The sequence below is a fragment of the Podarcis cretensis genome (genome assembly GCF_951804945.1).
Source record: "Podarcis cretensis genome assembly, chromosome: 4".
Lineage (NCBI taxonomy): Eukaryota > Metazoa > Chordata > Lepidosauria > Squamata > Lacertidae > Podarcis > Podarcis cretensis.
The window spans coordinates 7,384,586-7,407,664 of record NC_137173.1 but is presented as its reverse complement, the minus strand read 5'-3'; the positions used below and the strand labels follow the sequence as shown (position 1 = coordinate 7,407,664).

The 23,079-nt window shown below is 46.4% G+C and overlaps 1 protein-coding gene across 3 annotated transcripts in view; it reads left to right on the top strand.

Annotated features, from left to right (window-relative positions):
- Positions 1–23,079, top strand: part of RELT (RELT TNF receptor) — an 88,985-nt gene that overhangs the window by 12,298 nt on the left and 53,608 nt on the right. The window contains exon 1 of one of the 3 annotated variants that reach the window (XM_079973939.1): positions 2,942–3,476. The exons of the other annotated variants lie outside the window; for them this stretch is intronic. The gene's annotated coding sequence lies outside the window, so the exon portion shown is untranslated. Of the gene's footprint in view, positions 1–2,941; positions 3,477–23,079 lie in introns of those variants that run through there. 3 annotated transcript variants of the gene reach the window in all.

The following is a 23,079-nucleotide window of genomic DNA, read 5'->3' as shown; positions in this document are numbered from 1 at the left end:
CACCGCCGGAGCATGATTTGTGGTCTCATCCTGAAGCAAAGTTCTTAACCTGAAGCACTGTTTCTGGGTTAGAGGAGTCTGTAACCTGAAGCGTATGTAACCTGAGGTACCACTGTATTTAAAATGCATCTCTGGGTTATTTGTGGGGCATAGGAATGTGTTCATTTGCCCCCCCCCAAAAAAAAAATATAATCCGGCCCCCCACAATGTCTGAGGGTCAATGCTGAAAAAGTTTGCTGACCCCTGGTCTTGAGCCTTCTAAACGCCTCTCTCTCCCTCTGGCAAAAGCCCTGAGCAACAAAGCCATGCTTGCTAAACCAGCTGAGATTTCAACAGCCTTCCCCCCCAACCCCCCCATCTCCAGATGTTTTAGGGTACAACAAGATGGTTGGTGCCTTTCAAAACTCCTGGATTTGGGGGAAAGACTTTTCTGCAAAACCAGAGTAGCTTTGGAGAAGAGAAGCAGGAGAAAGCAAATCTGAACTGCCCGCAACCGGACCTTTCAAGGAGAAATCGGTAGCAGGATTAAGGCAGGGACTGCCAGCGGCACAGCTATCCAAACAGTGGAAAGGGCTCAGAGGTAGCAGCGCAGCTACTGCAATGCAGATAAACCAAGCGGTGAGGTCTTTAGAGCTAAGGAGAGCATTTCCTGCAGGAATCTCAAATTTTTCTGGGCTGCTTGGGTTGCAGAGCAGACGAAACGTGAGGCTCTTGCAGTGCAGTGAACCATGTTCTGGGCCATGTGCTGAACGTGGCATGGATTTTAGACAGGCTATATGCTTTCAGTATAATCTTTGCACCTGCAGAACGTTCTGGGGCGGGCGCACCACCTCGTTTCCGGTTGTTGCACGTCTTGTAACATTCTGCCCAAATCCTGCAACTTTTCATAACACAAAGGTTGGAGGGTGTCTCACTTTCGCTGCCCCTCTCCGGTAACATTGCAGAAGCATCACAGAACAACTAATGGAGCAAAATAATGTGTAGATGGTCCGGTATAAATCACTCAACTCCTGCCAAATAGGGCATGAGCTTAAGAGCTCTCCTGCAGCTGTTTTCCGGAAATGGGTCTTTAGAGGCTCAACTGCCTCTGTTCAAGGAGGTAAAGAGGTAAAGGGACCCCTGACCATTAGGTCCAGTCGTGGCCGACTCTGGGCTTGCGGCGCGCATCTTGCTTTACTGGCCGAGGGAGCCAGCGTACAGCTTCCGGGTCATGTGGCCAGCATGACTAAGCCGCTTCTGGCGAACCAGAGCAGCGCACGGAAACGCCGTTTACCTTCCCGCCAGAGTGGTACCTATTTATCTACTTGCACTTGGACGTGCTTTTGAACTGCTAGGTGGGCAGGAGCAGGGACCGAGCAACAGGAGCTCACCCCGTCGCGGGGATTCGAACCGCTGACCTTCCGATTGGCAAGTCCTAGGCTCTGTGGTTTAAGCCACAGCACCACCCGTATCCTCCTCAAGGAGGTAGCAGGAGGTAATAAGGACTAGTAACCTTGCTTTGAATTTGTCAACTTTCCTTTTCAAGCCTCTAAGCTAATAGTGGTCACTATGCCTTGTGGCAGGGAGTGTCATGTATTGATTGTATGAACCAGTTGCTTTGGCTATGTTTGGTTGCACTTAAGTAAGCCTGCAATTATATTTCATGGTCTACCCGACGGCACAGAATCTCCTGTCTCTTGTATACCTGTCTTGAGGGAGAGATAATTGTTTGTTTTAATTCCTTTCTTTTTTTAAAAAAAAAAAAAACACCTTTCATGATTTCACTGCATGGTTTTGTGGTTTTGTTGTAAATATATTTTTTATGATACAGCCATATATAGTTTTTTTAAATAAATGAACTGCATTATATAAATGCTTAGTTATGAACTTGGCCTTCTGTTTATGTTTTGAGTTAAAAATGCTTTCCATTTTATCGGGTGCCTCTAATGCAGACATCCCCAAACTCAGCCCTCCAGATGTTTTGTCCTACAACTCCCATGATCCCTAGCTAACAGGACCAGTGGCCCGGGATGATGGGAACTGTAGTCCAAAACATCTGGAGGGCCGAAGGTTAGGGATGCCTACTCTAATGTATGTTGAGAACATTTCTATCTGATATTTCCGAAACTTTAAACACAAAGAGTGTTATTTATGGTAGTGTGTGGGAAATAAACCATTCATAACTTCATAAATCTCTTTATCGCATCCCTCCTTTAGCCATCATGGCTGAGTCAGGATTTGAACCCTGTTCCCAACTACATTGATATAGGACTCTGATCTTCCTGACCAGTAAAAGGAATTGATGAATTAAAAAGGTAGATATATCCTTATTATTATTTATTACATTTATATCCCTCCATTCCTCCAAGGAGGTCAAAATAGCCCTTTCCATCTTATCTTTAAACAGCTCTTAGGCTGAGAGGTTGGCGCAAGGACACCCAATGAGCTTTGCGGCTGAGTGGGGATCTGAACATGCGTCTCGATCCAATGCTCCAACCACTAGACCGCACTCCTCCTCTGCACTTAAATCCATATCTGTTCTTGTTGTCTTCACCTCAAAGAAATGTGAACTTTACATTTCTTTTCCTACCCTTTCCTTGCCCTCTGCAAGTCTCAACTCTTCCAATTATATGGTGCTATACATCCGCCTCAGACGTGGAAATTGCAATAGGTCCAAATTATGGGATGTTGTGCATGTATTTGTCTGTTTCTTAGTATGTTGGCACCTGCAATTTTTTTGTTTGTCTGGGGGGAGCAAGCGTCTCGTTTCCTCTAGAGCAAAAACACCCTCTAATTAGCAGATGCAGTAGGCTGAGAGATCCCCTCTGCCTGGTGATCTACTGCTGCCTCTTTGCGTAAATCCATCTGATCCAGAGACGGCCTTGACACTTGGCCCGAAGAGACCCATCCCGCAAAGTCTTCCAGCAGAGCCCGTGGCGCAAAACAGGGTTCTTCACTCCCAGCATGGCCCACTGGGAAGACTGGGGGCAGCCCCAGTTTCCATGGGAATCTGTTTCCCTTATCCCTTATTATCTTCCCTTCCTGGGCAGGATGCCAGGAGTACACCTAACATTAGGCTGCTTTTTTGGAAATGCTGTCATGTCACAGATGAGAGAGACAGGCTTCCAGACGTACTATTGGGGGGTGGAAAGCGAGAGACAGAAATCCTGTAATTACTTGCTTAAGGGTTGGTGTGGATCTTTCTCAGACACCTTGCCCCATGCGGAAATTGCTGGATTATATTCAGAGCGGAGCGCAAAACCAATGCAGGGAAACTCGGGTGTGTCTGTGCAAATTTTGCATATCCAAATCGGGACATGGTCGATTGGTGGTCTGTGTTGCATTCATCAGGTCTTTTTAAAAATCTCCCTGTGATCTCTGACACTGGATGGTAGTCTGATTTCTAACTTGAAACAGAAGGAAGCAGTGAGGGGTCGGTATTGACAAGGCTTTTTTTCAGCTGGAACTCGCCAGAACTCAGTTCTGGCACCTCTCAGGTAGGCAAGGAAGGCGTTACAGGTGAGTTTATGGCACCTCTTTTCCTAGGAAAATAGCACTGGGCATCGGTGTGTGTTGCTGGCGACTTTAAATTTTGTGTGTCTTTGTGTGATTTTTAATACGCTATCAGGTGCCTTGAGAGACTGAGAATCGTTTTGTATTTCAGAAGTACCTATTTTAATAAAGTAGTTTAAGAAATAAAATAATATGGTCTAGATGCGGAACGAAGGCAGATAAAAAGGAAGGAATCTTCCAAGGAGATGGAAGACTGTGTAGTCGTGATAGCAGGCTCCAGAAAGTTTTTTGATATCGGCTGCAAGTTCTCTTGCAGGTCTCACTGACTGAGGACAAAGTTTTATGAGCTACCAGAAACAATAGCTAATTTGTTCTCTGCTGGCAGAGAAAATATGCTTCTGAATGCCAGGTAGTAGAAATTGCAGGTGAGCAGAGTCTGTGGCAGGCTCCCCGCAGATTTATCGTTTGTTTTGATCATAGGCTGCTTAAAGCACCCTAAAGTATTCCTAATAATAATAAGTAATATAATCTGATGGCCTGTTGAGACAAGGTGCTTTTAAAGTGTCGAAAATGGGAACTGCCTGGCTTCTCTTTGCAGGTTCATGTTGTTGTTTTTCTGTTGCACTACAACTTTTTTTAAAATATTTTTTTATTAGGAATTTAAACAAAATATATTATCTTAAAACATATCATGCTTAATCCCCCCCCCATTTCCCCCCATAAAACAACCCACCCTCTCCTCCCCCCTGACTTCCCTCAGTTCCAATCTCTGTTTTCTCTATAGATGCTATTCTCTGCATGTTACAAAATTGTATAAATCCTTAAGATGTCTGACTGGTTATTATCAGTAAAAAGTTGGTAAGTGTAAATTCAAAGCCTGCCAAGGAGTCCAGTTCACTTTGTTGCTTCTTTAAATACTTTGTAAAAGGTTCCCATTCATCTTTAAAGTCACAGTTATCCTTGTCCCGTAATTTGTGTGTCAATTTTGCCAGTTCTGCATAGTCCATCAGTTTCTCTTGCCGTAGTTCTTTTGTCGGAGTTTCCTCATTCTTCCATCCTTGTGCTATTAAGACTCTCGCCGCCCTTGTCGCATACATGAAGATATTTTTCAACTTCCTTGGCAGGTCTTTCCCCACAATCCCTAACAGAAATGCTTCAGGTTTCTTAGCAAACGTTAGATGGAACATTTTCTTCAATTCATTGTATATCATTTCCAAAAAAAATTTAATTTCATTACAATCCCACCACATATGGTAAAATGTCCTCTCCTTTTCCTTACACTTCCAACATATTTGAGCTAGTTTTATACATTTCCCCTAGCTGTACTTGTGTCTATACATATACCACCTTCATATAATTTTCTTTCAACAAAGAACAGTCTGTAAATTTTAAATCAATTTTCCATAACCTTTCCCAATCTTCCATCATGATATTATGACCTATATCTTGTGCCCGTTTGATCATGACTGATTTTACCTCTTCATCTTTCGTCTCCCATTCTAACAGTGTGCTGTATGCGGCCACAACTTTTTAAGTTCCTTCTCCAGCTACCTCGCAAGAGGTTTGAAATCCTTCTCTGGGTGAAGACTAGGTGGCACAAAGCATCTTTGACTCGCACTGTGATTCACCCTGCATTGCAGTTTTCTTTGCACAAGCAAATGTGTATCAGCAAGCTGATCCACCATCAGTCTCTCTCTCTCCCCCACCCCCTGTGCTTTATGAGCAAAAAAGAAAATGTAAAACCTTTAGTTTTCCAGCATAGGAAGCACTCCCTCCTCAAATCTCTGTAACTGCAGTAGCATCCTTTCATTTTTCAACAGAGCAGGAGCCAAAAAGGTTTTGCAACAGAAATTAGATCACTTTTGTTAATCGAGGTATCATATGATCTTATTAAAAGAAAAACTGCAAGCATTCTTTGAAGACGCTGGGGATTCGGGGTTGGGAAGCATATTTGCAATAAGAACGCCAAAACTGGTTTTTGTTTTTGTTGTTGTTGTTGTTTACTGGATTGGGATTGAACCTGTTAGATAGTGGGTGGACATAGCAGACGATGCAGCGATTTCTCCAAAACAGCTCTTTATTTGTAAGCTGGAACAGAACTGAACTGAAGGGTTCAGCCAGCCTGCTTATATAGAGCTCCACTACAACGCAACTGTAACCACTTTCTGTAACTATCCAATCACTGATCGTCACCTTCAATCCCTTATCTGCATATGTGGACCTGAGTGAAAACTATCTACAGTATCCCCCTGCTGGCCCAGTACATAACAGAACCAATCCATGTCTGAGAACCTTCTGCTGTTGTTGACCCTCACTGCCTACTGTGGAAGGGAGTTCCACAGTTTAACTACGCGCCACGTGATAAAAGTCCTTCCTTGTATCTGTCCTGAACCTTCCAACATTCAGCTTCCTCGGGTGGTCGCAAGTCAGGAGTGACAGAGAAAACTTTTCTCCATCAGTTTTTTAAAAATACCATGCACAATTTGGGACATTTCTACGCTTATTCTCCAAACTAAAATGTCCCAGGCGCTGCAAGCTTTCTTCATAGGAGATTTGCTGTTTGGTTGCCCTCTCCCGAACCTGCATCTCCTTCCCCAGATCTCTAAACAGGAACTGGAGCAGACCATCCCTCCATAGAGGGACGCAGGTGGCCTAGGACTTGGACTTGCCGATCAGAAGGTCAGCGGTTCAAATCCCCGCAACGGGGTGAGCTCCCATTGCTCGGTCCCTGCTCCTGCCAACCTAGCAGTTCGAAAGCACGTCAAAGTGCAAGTAGATAAATAGGTACCGCTCTGGCAGGAAGGTAAACGGCGTTTCTGTACGCTGCTCTGGTTCGCCAGAAGCAGCTTAGTCATGCTGGCCACATGACCCAGAAGCTGTACGCCGGCTCCCTTGGCCAGTAAAGCGAGATGAGCGCCGCAACCCCAGAGTTGGCCTCGACTGGACCTAATGGTCAGGGGGTCCCTTTACCTTACTATCCCTCCATAGAGAGAGGCACATATGATCATCCCTGTCTATACGATCCTTTAGTCTGGTCCAGCCGGACTCTTGCTTTCTTTTCCCCTCTGAATGCCTCCCACGCAGCTGCAGCCATGTTTAGAGACCCTTGATAATTAGTTCCCACGGGTGCAATGTTTGAATCCACAGGTGGCGAAGAGGAGGGAAGCTTTAAGCAGGCGATCTATAACAGGAAGTCCAGATAGGAGCTCCTAATTGCCAGTCTCTGTGCCAGCCTTCAGCCTTTCTGGGTCCCCCCCTCCCCTTGCATAAAATGTGGGGCCTGACCTACTTCAATGCTCTTCCAGCCGATGATGCTGGGGCTCACGTCTTCGCCACCCAGACCCCCTCGGTTGGCCGTGGCTGCCTCTCTGTTGTTGCAACAAAGATATTTCAGAGGAGAGGAACCCAGGGCTCCCTCCCTGCAAACAAAAGAAATCTGTGTCAGTGAAAACAATAAATAGCGCGTGAGAGAGAGAGAGAGAGAGCTCTTTGGCAGGGAGCCACACTGATGCCACGAGATGTTGTGGCGGCCCAAGTAAATTTCCATCCCATCTCTCTCTCTCTCTCTCTCTCTCTCTGCAGCTGCCACCCAGTAAACTTTGCTTCAGTGGGAACTTGGGTTTTGTCTGGAAGCTGCAGAGGCTGCAAAAAAATGCCTCAGGTGGACTGCTAAAGTAGGACGCCAAACCACACCCCCTCCCTCATGCCAGTGGCAGGATTGTGGTCCAAACCATCGCCACCTCGAAAGGCGGTAGACCCTCCTTCCTTGGTGCTTTTTAAGCAGAGGTCAGGTGAGCCTCTCTCTCCAGAATTCTTTAGCTGGGATTCCTGAATTAGATTGGGTCATGTCAAACTCTACAGTGCTATGATTCTACTGTTGCTGTGTTGCCCATTGTACATTTGGAACATCTGGACGTATTTTGGGTTTTGTTGTTGTTGTTTAGTCGTGTCCGACTCTTCGTGACCCCCTGGACCAGAGCACGCCAGGCACTCCTGTCTTCCACTGCCTCCTGCAGTTTGGTCAAACTGATGCTGGTAGCTTCGAGAACACTGTCCAACCATCTCGTCCTCTGCCGTCCCCTTCTCCTTGTGCCCTCCATCTTTCCCAACATCAGGGTCTTTTCCAGGGAGTCTTCTCTTCTCATGAGGTGGCCAAAGTTTTGGAGCCTCAGCTTCAGGATCTGTCCTTCCAGTGAGCACTCAGGGCTGATTTCCTTCAGAATGGAGAGGTTTGATCTTCTTGCAGTCCATGGGACTCTCAAGAGTCTCCTCCAGCACCATAATTCAAAAGCATCCATTCTTTGGCGATCAGCCTTCTTTATGGTCCAGCTTTCTCTTCCATACATCACTACTGGGAAAACCAGAGCTTGAACTATACGGACCCTTGCCGACAATGAACTCCCCTTTGTGGGAGATTTTAAACGGAAGCTGGATTCTTGAGTTGTGAGTCTGCATTTCAGGAGTCTTGACTAAATGAGCCTTGGAGTTCCTTCTCGCTTTCTGTGCTTCTGTTATTCTGTCCGTTTTGATGGGCAAACAGTTTATGTGCTGCCGAAAACGTCTGAGGTTTTTACATCTTGCCCAAAGGACCAGCTGTCCAGATTTGGGTGCGGATTCTACCCAGGAACTGTGACTGCATGCAACTAATTTTCTTACTTCCCCCCTGAAATCGTTAGTGATCCTGCAGCTCACAGTTTGACCCATGTTTACAGTTCTTATCTCCTCCATCCCCCACATGCTTTTCCCCAACTTTAAAGAGGAGCTCTCTGTCCGCCAAAAGTGGCTATTTTAACACCTGCTGTTGATCTTTCTTCCTCTTCATCACATCCTCATATCCTGCTGTTTTTGTTTCAGAGTCGCTCTCTCCTTCAAAGTTCAGGAAAATTCCCTTTTCCTTTGTCTGCCCTCCACCATTGGCCAGCTGCTTGTTTGTGCGATGTCTGTCCTCTGTTTTCTTCTCACATTCGCAACAAAAGCAATCCCACTTTGAAAAGACAGGTTGCGGGGAAGGGAAATAACCTGGATATTTCTCCCCACACACACCCCGCTTGCCATAGACCAACACAAACCTTGATCTATCAGGAGTATCGTGAAGTGTGCACGGCTGGGCTGGCTGAGGTTGGCGGAAGTTGTAGTTTCGAAACATCTGGGAAGGTGCCAGCTTGGAGAAAACTGGGGTAGTTCCTTTGTTTGAGGACCTCTTCTCTGTTGTTGTAAATAAAAATTGCCCTTTTCCCTTATGGGGTATCAAACAGCCCATATAGAGTCCTTACATAGGTTCCCTATTGGTAGGAAAGAATAACAGAGGCCAACCAGAGAATATTGAGAAGCAAAGCAGCTAGTAAGCCTGATCTTTATTGATCTGTTGCAACAGGGTGCTCCCCTCACCCGCAGGAAAGGAGGAGGAACCCAGAACAATGGCGCGCAAGGCCTTATATGGACTTTTGAAATTGCCACCCTGTAGAATCATAGAATCATAGAGTTGGAAGAGACCACAAGGGCCATCGAGTCCAACCCCCTGCCAAGCAGGAAACACCATCAGAGCACTCCTGACATATGGTTGTCAAGCCTCTGCTTAAAGACCTCCAAAGAAGGAGACTCCACCACACTCCTTGGCAGCAAATTCCACTGTCAAACAGCTCTTACTGTCAGGAAGTTCTTCCTAATGTTTAGGTGGAATCTTCTTTCTTGTAGTTTGGAACCACTGCTCCGTGTCCGCTTCTCTGGAGCAGCAGAAAACAGCCTTTCTCCCTCCTCTATGTGACATCCTTTTATATATTTGAACATGGCTATCATATCACCCCTTAACCTCCTCTTCTCCAGGCTAAACATGCCCAGCTCCCTTAGCCGTTCTTCATAAGGCATCGTTTCCAGGCCTTTGACCTGGATCAAGACCACCCCAGAAACATCATACCTACATCACAGAAAAGGCGGTCTAAAACAGAAATTTGAATATTGTTTCTCCTGTTGTTGTTTATCTCCTGTCTGGGAGGTTACTTGATTGGATTGCCTGGGGAGCCTGGCCATTCTTTTGTAGTGATAAATACTTAGTTCCTGGGCCCAGGTCACAGGCTCACACCCTATTCATATCTTAAATGTGCCCTTAAGACAGGATTTGTGAGGAAAGAGACAATGGGGAGGTTTCCTACTTTGACCTTGCAGAGAAAACATTTGGTCAGTTTAGGAATCAAAATGGTTTCAGGCTGGTCTTCCTGTGCTGATCTATGTACGTGCTTGGTTGGGACGTTTATGAGCATTTCCATATATCTAAGACCTCAAAATTCCTATCACACTGTCTGCATCAGGCTTTATTTCACGGGTGAGGAACCCTTTGGCCATCCAGATGTTGTTGAACTACAACTCCCATCAGTCCAAGCAAGCATGGCCCAGGGATGATGGTGTTACGGAAAAATCTAGGTGTGAGGCTGCTCAGTCACCCAGCTGGTCGGGCAGAGCCCGCGGGTCCCTGCGGAATAAAGGAAGGAGTCCAGCCACCAGCCAGAGCAAATAGCTGTAGACCAAAGTGTATTGCGCAACAGGTCCAAAGAGGAATTTTGAACCCCGAGGATGGGGTGACAAGGACTTTTAAAAGTTTCCCACCACATCCCAGAATACAGTTCGTACAGCATCATTGATACATCACTGACGTGTCACAAAAGGGGAGGGGTAGACAGGGGTTACACTGGTTTAACCTTGGCAAACATGTCCAAACAAGTCCTTGGTACAAGATTAGCATAAGCAGACCCAGGTATAAGATTAGCATAGGCAAACACCTCTGAAGGCCCACCACCCAAAGTACAAGAGAACTTCCTTTGCGTGTCTGGCCCCTTGGCAAGTCTGGGGATAGGATTAGGCTTTCCTTGGCCAAAAATCAGCTCAGTAATTGTCACCTCTGGGAACTTCCTGGAGTCCCTTTCAAGGGGAAAATAGCTTTGGAATGGAGGAAACTGGCAAAGGAGTTGATTTTATATTGCTTTTAAAGCTAGGGGGGACGCAGGTGGCGCTGTGGGTTAAACCACAGAGCCTAGGACTCGCTGATCCAAAGGTCGGCGGTTCGAATCCCCGCGACGGTGTGGGCTCCCGTTGCTCGGTCCCTGCTCCTGCCAACCTAGCAGTTTGAAAGCACGTCAAAGTGCAAGTAGATAAATAGGTACTGCTCCGGTGGGATGGTAAAGGGCATTTAGGTGCGCTGCTCTGGTTCGCCAGAAGCGGCTTAGTCCTGGCCACATGAGCTGGAAGCTGTACGCCGGCTCCATCAGCCAATAAAGCGAGGTGAGCACCGCTCACCCAGAGTCGGCCACGACTGGACCTAATGGTCAGGGGTCTCTTTACCTTTACCTTAACTTCCCTGAGCTGTCAAGTTGAAAGGATACATTCAGGCATAATATTTGTAACATTTAACAACTTTAAAGATGTGCGCCCCCCCCCTGTAATTTCTGTAGCAATGGGAATTATAGTTCAACAACATCTGGAAGGTCAAAGGTTCCTTGCACCTCATTTACTTAGTCTGTGATGGCACGAAGTGCGTTTGGGCATTTGTGCTAGGTGGGGCTAGAAAAGGCCACCGCCTCAAATAATTGGGCAAGGCAGCTCTGGCTATTCCCCTCCTCTGTGCCTAAACCCCCGGATGCCCTTTTTATACCCGACAAAGATTGGATGAGCACAGAGTCCGTTGTTTCTTTTCTGTGCCGCTTTTCTGGCGTTCTCTGCAGCCGTTTCGGCGTCTATAAGTGCTCCTGTCTCTGTTTAAATTAAATCAACATTTATTTTTTCCCCTGTGACAGCCTTTCTCCTTCTCCTGCTTAGCCTGGTGCATTTTGTGGCCTGCTTCTCGCAAAAAAGCCTTTGCTCTGTGTCAGGTTTCGTAGGCATGGCCAAAAATTGGCCCTCCAGCTGTTTTGGGACTACAACTCCCATCATCCCTAGCTAACAGGACCGGTGGTCAGGGATGATGGGAATTGTAGTCCCAAAACAGCTGGAGGGCCAAGTCTGGCCATGGATGGAGGAAGGGGATTCTAGAGAACAGGGACAGGAAGGGGAGTGTGATAGGAATTTTATGGTCTTAGATATATGGTAATGTTCATAAGTGTACCAACCAAACACATACATAGATCAGCACAGGAAGACCAACCTGGAACCATTTTGATTCCTAAACTGAGCCAATGTTTTAAAAGAATGGCCAGACTCCCCAGGCAATCCAATCAAGTAAACTGCCAGACAGGAGATAAACAACAACAGGAGAAAAACAATATTCAAATTTCTGTTTTAGACCGCCTTTTCTGTGATGTAGGTGTGATGTATCTGAGGGGTGGTCTTAGGTTACACCCCTTCTGTGATGTATGTATGATGTTTCTAGGGGTGGTCTTCATCTACAGGATGGAAATTTCAAAAGTCTTTACAGTGGTGCCCCGCAAGACGAATGCCTCGCAAGACAAAAAAACCCGCTTGACGAAAGGGTTTTCTGTTTTTCGAGGTGCTTCGCAAGACGAATTTCCCTATGGGCTTGCTTCGCAAGACGAAAACGTCTTGCGACTTTTTTCGCTCCCCCCCCCCTTTTTCTAAGCCGCTAATAGCCACTTAGCCGCTAAGCCGTTTAGCCGCTAATAGCCGCTAAGCCGCTAATAGGGATGCTTCGCAAGACGAAAAAACCGCAAGACAAAGAGACTCACGGAACGGATTATTTTCGTCTTGCGAGGCACCACTGTATAAGGCCTTGCATGCCATTTTTCTGGGTCCCTCCTCTCTCCTGTGTGTGAAGGCAACACCCTGTTGCAACAGATCAATAAAGATCAAGTTTACTAGCTGCTTTGCTTCTCAATATTCTCTGGTTGGTCTCTTGTTATTTTCTCCTACCAATAGGGAACCTATGTAGGGACTCTATATGGGCTCCTGGATACCCCATAAGGGAAAAGGGCAATTTTTATTTACAACAGGAGGCCCAGAGCAATCTCCTCACCCAGCACCCCCACCCCCAAAAAATACCCTGGAGCTCTCCAGCTCCCATCAGCCCCAAACCAGCACAGGGGACCAAGAAAAATGTAGAGACCATTTTCCATGTTCACCTGTAGCCTTAAGCTCTTTCTGCCATCCTCTAGCAGATAATTGGTGTGTCGCATTCCAGAGAGGGAGAGAGGCCTGATTCTCCTATTCTTGCAGAAAGTTTTTAAAAGAAAATTCTTATAAAAGCTCCAGTGTTTGGCACATTAGAGTTAATTATCTAATCTTAGGCAACTCAGCCAGCTTGACAACTCTTTCTCTTCTGACTCACTAATGTTCGTTATTTCCCAGCAGAGGCTGTTAATCGGGTAATTTGGAAAGCTGGTTATATATTTGGCATCTCTCTCTCTCTCTCTCTCTCTCTCTCTTCACCCGCTTAATACTGATGTTACATGTGTCAACCGGGGGATGGGCTAGCGTTGCCAACGTTTCAGCCGGCCCCTGCTTCTGTGCACGTGCGCTTTTAACAGCGGTTTTCCCACAGAGACGCTCCAGCAGATTTTTTAAAAGCACCTTTTCGCTGGAAGGTTGCCTGCAGACTTCTGAAGACCCGGCTTCTGTTTCAAAGGCGCAAGAGCAGGCTGGGCTGCCTTCTTGTTTGGTCAGTTGGCAATCCTCTGCTCAAGGCAAAAACTACGTGTTGGCTGTCTCGTGCCAAAACCCTGTGAATATGTTTGTGATGGTTTGTGTTTAGGAAGGTTTTGGGATGGTTATAGGCCATCCCAGTCTCAATACTGTTTGCATTTGCAGACATCTGGGGACAGACATCCTGGTTCATTACCAATCCATAGCTGTCAACCTACAGATTTGAAAATAAGGGACCAGCAGCCTCGAAAATAAGGGATCAGCAGCCAAAATAAGGGATTTTCTGGACACAGGTATGTTAAACTTCTGAGCCCCTCCGAGCCAAAGGCAGAAAGCCCAGCCAGCAGCCAAATGAAGCCTCAAGCGGTGGTTCCCACAGCGCAGCAACCTGGCAAAGGGGATGCAGCAAGAAAAACCACCGTCCCCTCTCCGCTGGGAAGCGCTAAGCAAAGGCGAGTCCCCAGGCAACGCGGCCAATTTGATCGGCACAAGGCATGCAAGCTCCACCCCCCAGTCCTCCTTAGACTCCTTATTGGGTGAGCAATGCAGCCAAGCAACACAGTTGGAGCCTCCCTCCTCCCTGGCCGGCAGGGAGGGAGGGAGAGGTGCTGCTTCCTTAGAAACCCGGGAAATTTAAGGGACATCATCAATAAGGGACAGCAGCGGGACATGGCGCTGGGATAAGGGAGTTTCCCGCCAAATAAGGGACGGTTGACAGCTATGTACCAATCGCTGCATGTCCCACAGCTTTCCCCTGGAACTCTCGAACTTCTTATACCACAAATCTACTGGGTTTTACAGTGGTATCTTGGTTCCCAAACGCCTTGGGTCTCAAATGCTGAAAACCTGGAAGTAAGTGTTCCGGGTTTTGAATGTTTTCCGGAAGCCGAACATCTGATGCGGCTATCGGCGCTTGTTTCTGGGGCGCTGTGCCTTGGTTTTTGAACATTTTGGTAGTCGAACGGAAGTTTGGCGCTTTTGTTTTTGCTATTTATTTTGCGTTTTTGTTTTTTGAGGCTTTTTCGGTTAATTTGTTTTTGTGAACCCAGTTCAGCTACTGATGGATGGACGAATTGATTGATTGATTGATTGATTGATTGATTATGTGACTACGGAAAGGGCTAAAAGCCCCCCATTCAAACAGTGACTATCATCAGTGCAGCTAAGAAGAAGAATAATAATTTTAATTTTTATCATCTGCAATACTGTCTTATTTATTTTATAGTACAGTACATTGATTTTTGCATTCATTTTATGGATCAATGGTCTCGTTAGTCTAATTCCTGTTAAACTGCTGCTTTAGAGGTTGTTCTGGAACAGATTAATCCGTTTTGCATTACTTTCTATGGGAAAGTGCGCCTTGGTTTTGGAACGCTTTGGTTTTGGAACGGATTAAGTTTGAGAACCAAGGTACCACTGTACAGACGTTTGGGCAATGCTATCCTGATTCATTCCCAGTCGCTTTGTGTCCCGCAGCTTTCCTCTGGAACTTTTTATACCACAAATCTACTGGGTTTTAGTTGTTGTCCCACTTCGGGCAAGATGGCAATAATGGCAGCTGTGTTGGGGAAGCACCACATGAGACCTAATAAATCATGATCCAGTGTAGGTCTTCCACTGTGGCATCAATGACATGTTGCAAAATGAACAGCAGCGGGAATATTATATGCGCAGAAATAGCAAGCAGAGCAGGTCCCAGCAAAGGGGGAGAGATTTTGAAAGGAGTGGACCATGCTGAGACAGCAAAGCTGACAGCGAAATTAAGAGATCAAAATGGCGAACCTTTTAACAGAAGAATGGAGGAGGCCTTTCATGGAATATTCTTTAAAAACACCGTAGTCAGCTGAAATCACGGGCAGGATTCAAAATGAAAGCAGCGGAAGGAAAATAATTGTAATGGAGAAACTTTGGGTAATAAAGATCTAGGCTGGATCTACACACATCAGAAAAGAGTTTCAGGGAAACGCATTGTGAACTTTATTACGGGAAATCACATTGGTGAAATGCACGACCCCACAGCGCCACCTGGTGTCACAGTTTTGCAACGCGCATAAAATGCTTTTTTGCTGAGTCCATAGTGCAGTAGAAAAGGTTTGAGTGAAAACACGGTGGAGGTGGGAAGTCAATTATTGGGGTGAAATGTAACTCTTTGATATGAAGACGATTGTGAAAATGTTTGAAATGTTTAATTAAAGAAAATTATATTGCAAAAAATGACGTGTTGCAGAATGCACCCCACAAAAAATTACCCCACCAGTCTGGGGTACGGTGGGCCTTTACTTCTGAGTAAGCACACAGAGGCCCATGAAATAAAAGCCCAATCCTGTTCAATGCGGTGTTTGACTGTTGACCATGAGGGCTAAAATAATTCAGCCTCGGAGTTCAGGGACCTTTTAAAAATGCATTTTTAATTGCCATGTTGCAGAGGAATTGCCTCGAAATGTGGAAAGCTGTTTCATCTAGCTCTGCATTCGTGTTTTAAGGTGGGAGTTTGGCAGCTCTGCCTTGTCATTCAGGATTGAACCCGGGGTTTTCTGCATTCGAAGCAGGTGCTCTAACCACTGAACTGGCTGGCTAGGCTTTTCTGCAGAAGGCTTCTGCGTACTTTAAGGCCAATATCTTTGTGCTACACTTCTTGGAAAGAAATAACTTGGTTTTATATATTGGGGGGGGGGCTTTATCCAACTACCTCCAGATCTAAAAAAGAAACATGACATGTCAGCAAAGGACTAATGTCACCTCTGTTGTTGCATGACCCATTCCTCGCTCATTTTGAACAAAAGCTCTCATGAAAGCCATCACTAAGTAGGACAATATTGATCGTTTGCTGTAGCTGCAATGAGACCCATTTAGGTTCTTTAGCTGCTTAGAGACGTGTCATCGAATGGCCTCTTTTCAACCATTTTCCTTTTTGCATTTCTAGAACGAATTTTATTGAATTTTCAAAAGTTTAACATAGATTCCTCAATACATAATGCTTATTCCCCCCCCCCATCCCCCCCTCCAGTTTTCCATGGTGTTTCTATTTCCTGCATTGCAGGGGGCTGGACTAGAGGATAATAATAATAATAATAATAATAATAATAATAATAATAATGAATTTATTATTTATACCCCGCCCATCTGGCTGGGCTTCCCCAGCCACTCTGGGTGGCTTCCAACAAAATATTAAAATGCAGTAATGCATCAAACATTAAAAGCTTCCCTAAACAGGGCTGCCTTCAGATGTCTTCTAAAAGTCCTGGGGATCCCCTTCCAATTCTACAATTCGTACCGTGTCTGTGTCAGTTTTCAGCCACCAAGCCAATCCTGGAGATCTTATTTTTTGAGCCTGCGGCTCTCTCTTTCAGGCCTCAGCGAGTGCCACCCAAATCGCCTCTGAGCGTGCCTTTGCAGAGCAACAGCAGAGATTGAGTGTGCCCTTTTCTTCCCCCAAGAAAAGATCTGCTGTGCTTGCAAGGGTGCGACGATGACTCTGTTCTTTCTGCGTGGCTGTCTGTGCCCTGACTCTGGGAAATAAGACCTCTCTCCTCTCCTCCTGGGCGCTAAAGGACTCTCCCTTGGCACAGCCTCAGAGTTCCCTGACTAGAATAGCCGCCTTGGAGCGCCAGATTTGTCTCTTTGTCAACAGTTTCCTGTTTCCGTATTGAGGGGGCGTTCCAACCTGCCACCAGGCATGACTGGATCGCAAATTCAGGTTGTGCAATTCAAGATGATTAAGGAAAGCAATGGGAAGGTGCAGGATAACACTTGCTTGATCATGACACATCTTCAGAACGGATAGCTGGCACCGTCTAATCCAGGCATAGGCAAACTCAGCCCTCCAGATGTTTTTGGACTACAACTCCCATCATCTCTGACCACTGAGCCTGTTAGATGGGATGATGGGCATTGTAGTCCCAAAACATCTGGAGGGCCGAGTTTGCCTATGCCTGGTCTAATCTCCCTGTAAACAAATCGGGCTTATTATTATTATTATTATTATTATTATTATTAATAGCCCGCCCATCTGGCTGGGTTTCTCTAGCCACACTGGGCGGCTTCCAACAGAACATTAAAATACAGTAATGCATCAAACATTAAAAGCTTCCCTAAACAAGGCTGCCTTCAGATGTCTTCTAAAAGTTTGGTAGCTTGAATGCATAACGATCAGTTTTCACACCTGGTGAAAAGAAAAAGGCAAACGTGGCCAATACTTTAAGGCAGCGGTTCTCAACCTGTGGGTCCCCAGATGTTGTTGGACTACAACTCCTATCATCCCTGAGCTCTGGCCTTGCTAGCTAGGCGTGATGGGAGTTGTAGTCCAACAACATCTGGGGACCCACAGGTTAAGAACCACTGCTTTGAGGTGTCCCTTAAAGTGTTTACCATGTATACCTTTTTCTTTAAGGAAGACTTGCCAAACAATTTCACAGACTGGGACTTTTCTCTTTCCCTTGCCCTCGGAGAGCGGGTTTTATTTTTCCTACGCAAGCTTCCGAAAACGACATCCCAGCTGAAGATACAGGTTTTGCTCTCTTCCAAGAACCGGTGGCAGTTGGCAAGAAGGAATCCTTTGGCGCGGGATGATATTAGGCTAAGCAGGTTTGAATGGGAAATGAACCTTAATTTGAGGACCCACTCCAGCCAGTCGAATGCATTCTGGAAGAAGGCAGGGCAAGTCTGGGGGGAGGAGGTGGGGCATATGGAGAATCCTGCAAGCTGAATAGAGAGGCCTGGCCACATTTGGCTCCTGGGCCTGCAGTTCCCCACCTCTGGATTAGAAGCGTGAAGTTACCGTATTTTTTGCTCTATAGGACACACTTTTTCCCCTCCAAAAATTAAGGGGATATGTGTGTGCGTCCTATGGAGCGAATGCAGGCTCCATGGCTTCCGCGATAGCAACACAAAGCCTCCGAAGCGCAGTGGGAGCGCTCCCGCCGCGCTCCGGAGACTTCGCGTTGCTTTCGCTGAAGCCTGGAGTGCAAGAGGGATCGGTGCACACTGACCCCTCTCGCTCTCCAGGCTTCGCTTAACTGGAAAGACGCTGCACAGCTTTCCCTCTCTGCGCAGCGCCCCTCCAGCGAAGCGGGAGGAGAAATGGAAGGGGCTCGGTTTCTCCTGCTGCTTCGCTGAAGGGGCGCTGCGCATTGAGAGAGATAATTTTTTTTCTTGTTCTCCCCCCCCCCCTAAAACTAGGTGTGTCCTATGGTCGGGTGCGTCCTATAAAGCGGAAAATACGGTAATTGTTGCTCAGCTGCCTTTTATCGGCTTGGCTTCTGTGCTTTTATGGTAGCTTGGCGCGCTTACAAAAACTCAACGGCTAATTAATTTTCCTGGACATAGAGATAAGCTGAGCTGGGGAGAGCATTTTCCTCTCTGCAACCAGGAGAAGTAATTGTCTGTTTGATGTCTATGTGTCAGGTCAGCACCAGGACTATTTCTAGGTGAGCGTGTTAGAAGGGTTGGGTGGCGATATTTCGTTTCTGCTTCTAAGGGCATGTGAGTTTAAATTATCAGGCAAACGGCGGCAAGTACATTTCTTCCCAGATCATCACTGCTGGCCTATCTGTCTGTTTGTGTCAGATGTGTCGTCTTGCAAGAGAGAAAAATAGCCTCTCTTCCAACCTAAATGTGTGGGCTGGTTGGAGGGATGCAAACATCATTTGTCAACACTTGTTCTGCAGAGACTTTATTACTGCTCTCGTTATTATCACTAGCAAGGAGCACAAATTGGCATGCATAATTTCCCTCCCACACCTCTCCATTTTACTCTCGCAATGATCCTGAGTTGTAGGTTAGTCTGGGAGACACTGACTCAGCAAACGTTACCCAGTGAGCTTCATTCGTGGCTGAGTGGGGGTTTGAACCATGGTCTCTCAGGTCCTGTAAGATGCGGGTGGCGCTGTGGGTTAAACCACAGAGCCTAGGATTTGCCGATCAGAAGGTTGGTGGTTTGAATCCCCGCAACGGGGTGAGTTCCCGTTGCTCGGTCCCTGCTCCTGCCAACAGTTCGAAAGCACGTCAGAGTGCAAGTAGATAAATAGGTACCGCTCCAGCGGGAAGGTAAACGGCATTTCCGTGAGCTGCTCTGGTTCGCCAGAAGCGGCTTAGTCATGCTGACCACATGACCCGGAAGCTGTACGCCGGCTCCCTCGGCCAATAAAGCGAGATGAGCGCCGCAACCCCAGAGTGGGTCACGACTGGACCTAATGGTCAGGGGTCCCTTTACATTTACCTCTCAGGTCCTAGACCAACACTCTAACCGCTACAGTGCTCTAACCCGGTTCAGGCATCACACAAAACCTTGGTTTGTACCATGGTTACAAATGTATATTAAGCAAACCATGGTTTACAGTTGATTGTCTACTTTCTCTCCCCCCCCCCCCCGTTGCCTATTTCTATGAAGCAGGGGGGTCTGCAGAGGTAGAGCTAATCAATTGCTGCAACAACCTTATTGTATCAAAGTTTTAAATTTTTGCTTGCAAACAGCCTCTGTCATCGGGAAGTACACAAGTAAAACTTTCGTTTGTTGAAATCCTCACTTGCCATTGCAAAAATAAAAGTGAAGAATATGCTAAGCAACTCCAGGGGTTAAGCCAAGTCTGCTCCACGCACATTCCTAGGGTTTCACGGAGCAGGTACTTTATAAAAAGAAGACTTTGTGGTCTATAAATATTTCTGTGGTTGTCTGCCTGGAGACTGTTGCAGTTGGACATTTTTAGCATAGCACAGAGGATGCAAGAATTGCAATAAATAGCTTGCGCTGTGAGCTAAAGAGGCAAGCCCCCTTTTATTGTGCTGAATTATGGAACCAGGACGAGGAGAGTTGAGGGATGGCAGACCGTGAACTCATTCAACTCCAACCGATGGCTTGCATGTGCGAAACAATTATCACAGGTCAGAGACTTGCTGACAGGACTCCATCATTGCCCCAAACAATCCTATCCAATATTATTAGTTAAGAATAATTACGCTTCAACACCCCTCTCCCACTGGCTATCTCCATGGGGGCACTTCAGACCTTTAGGCCAAATTCAGACATCACAGTTCTGGGCAGGTGGTAGCCTTAATTGTAGGGCTAACTCCAAGTTTGAGAGGGGGCTCTGGCCAATTTGGCACATCCACCACAACAATAAGGGGATGCAGGTGGCGCTGTGGGTTAAACCACAGAGCCTACGACTTGCCGATCAGAAGGTTGGCGGTTCGAATCCCCGCGACGGGGTGAGCTCCTGTTCTTCAGTCCCAGCTCCTGCCCACCTAGCAGTTCGAAAGCACGTCAAAGTGCAAGTAGATAAATAGGTACCGCTCTGGTGGGAAGGAAAATGGCGTTTCCGTGTGTTGCTCTGGTTCGCCAGAAGCGGCTTAGTCATGCTGGCCACATGACCCGGAAGCTGTACGCCGGCTCCCTCAGCCAGTAAAGCGAGATGAGCGCCGCAACCCCAGAGTCGTCCGTGACTGGACCTAATGGTCAGGGGTCCCTTTACCTTTACCACAACAATACAAAAGCTCTTTTCTCAGTTTTGCCTTTCGGTTTGCTGGCGAATCCAAACACCGAAATTCTTCTGATTCCTCATCTAGACAGCAGGAGATGCCCTTAGCAACCATTTAGGGCCATTAATTCTGCTTTTGCCAGAAAGCTTTGCTGTGAGAACAGCATGCACAGTTTCACAGGGGAGGGCTCGGCTGTGTTATAGCAACACTGAGCAAGAGCGCCCGATGTCGTGAAAGGACAGGGAAAAACGACCCAGGATTCTCGTCATCTCGGGGTCAAGCTAGTCGCATTTAGGGGTCTCCTGAGTCATTGGAGCTGCAGTGGTAGGGGAGTGTTATGTACTGAGTCAAATAGGATCCAAACTGCAGCAGTCTGTTTGGTCCTAGAACAATAGGATCCAAAAGGCAGCAGTCTGATTGGTCCTAGAATAATAGGATTCAGAATGCAGCAGTCTGATTGGTCCTAGAACAATGCAGCAGTATGATTGGTTGGCAGGAACCACCCAGTCATGCTCCAGATTGAAGTGAATCCACAACCTGATTGGCTTACAGTAGAATTCCGGAATTAGCCAATCATGTGCAGCCCATTGTGTAAATAATGTATATAAAGCAGATACTTTGAGGGGACATTCATTCATTCCTCCTCACCACTATGAGCTGAATAAAGAGCATGAAATCACTTTGCGACTCTGAGTATATTTCAGGGAGGCTGGCCCCTTTCTGCACAGGTTTCCCCCGTTACACTTGTTTTTCTTGCAAAGCTGTTCTTTCTTTCCTGTCAGAAGAATAAACCCTGTTCCTTTCCCCTTATCCAAGAGCCCTTAAGTGGGTTCCCTGTTGGTAGGAGAAAATGACAGAGGCTAATCAGAGTATATTGAGAAGCAAAGTGGCTAGTAAGCCTGATCTGTATTCAAGGAATTGTTGCAACAGGGTCTCCACTCACCACACGCAGGAGGGAGGAGGAACCCAGAACAATGGCGCGCAAGGCCTTATATATTTTGAAATGGCCCACCCTGTAGCCCAAGACCACCCCCCAAAACATCATACATACATCACAGAAGGAGCAGGTCTACAGCAGAAATCATGTTTGCCAGGATAACCTGATAATGTTCATTGGTTGCATTACCTGGCCATTCTTTTGTGATGATTAATACTTTAGTTCTTGAATCCAGGTCACAGGCTCACCCTGTTCATACACAAATACGCCCTTAAAGACAAGATTTGTAAGCAAAAGTCAATGGGGAGGCTTCTCCATTTCCTTCCTCCTTGCAGAGATATATTTTGAGGTCAATTTGGGAGAGTCAAAATGGCTTAAGGGTTGTTCTCCTGTGCATAGCTGTCAACTTTTCCCTTTTCTTGCGAGAAATCCTATTCGGAATAAGGGAACTTCCCTTAAAAAAAGGGAAACGTCGACAGCTATGCTCCTGTGCTATTTCAGACATGTGGTTTATATACCGTATTTTTCGCTCTATAAGACACACCAGACCACAAGACGCAACTAGTTTTTGGAGGAGGAAAACAAGGGGGGGGAAACCTCTGAATCTCAGAAGCCAGAACAGCAAGAGGGATCGCTGCGCAGTGAAAGCAGCAATCCCTCTTGCTGTTCTGGCTTCTGGGATAGCTGCGCAGCCTGCATTTGCTCCATAAGACGCACACATATTTCCCCTTACTTTTTAGGAGGGAAAAAGTGAGTCTTCTAGAGCAAAAAATACGGTACTTATGTGTGTGTTTGTCCGGTACATTTATGGGCATTTGATTTATATTTGAGACCTTGGAATTCTTATAACAGTCCTAAAGCAAAATATACTGATCGACAACCCAAAGGAAGCACCTCTCATTTCAGAGTTGGGTGTAGCCTCTGAAATATTTTGAAGAGAGAGAGTACTGCCGCAAGGGCGATTTTTTGTGGTGCGGTAGCAAAGGGAAATGGGGGCAATGCTAGCCGTGTACGTCTCAAATTTCTGCATCAAGCTGACCCACTTTTCCCCTGTGGGTCAGGGTGGGCCTGATGAGTCAGCGCTTTTGTCTTTTCCCCTGCAGTGACTCATCATTCTCAGCTGTTCTCCATCTCTGGTAAAGTATGGAGCCAGCCCTGGAATTGCCAGAGGAATCTTGGGAATGTGAGCTAAAGGGAGCCACTTTGGAGGGGTGGGAGAAGGAAAACGTTTGACTGGTGCCTGTTTTTGTGAATCTATTCTGTAAATGTTCCCCTGATACACTAAGGCAAAATTCGAAGTAGAGACCCAAAGGTTCCACCCAGTGGTCATGTGAAATTGTATTCAGTTACTTCCTTGGTTTCTGAGACTTCGCCGTGCGTTACTCACACAAGTTAAAACCAGGAGTGGGAAAGCTGTAGCCCTCCAGATGTTGTGGACTACAACTCCCATCATCCCTTATTTTCTCCTGCTCCAGAGGCTAGGACCCAAACCGATGGAATCTCCTTTCTCATAACTTAAATCTAACTAAACATCAGGAAGAACTTTCTGATGGTAAGAGCTGTATGATTCCATGATTTAATAATAATAATAATAA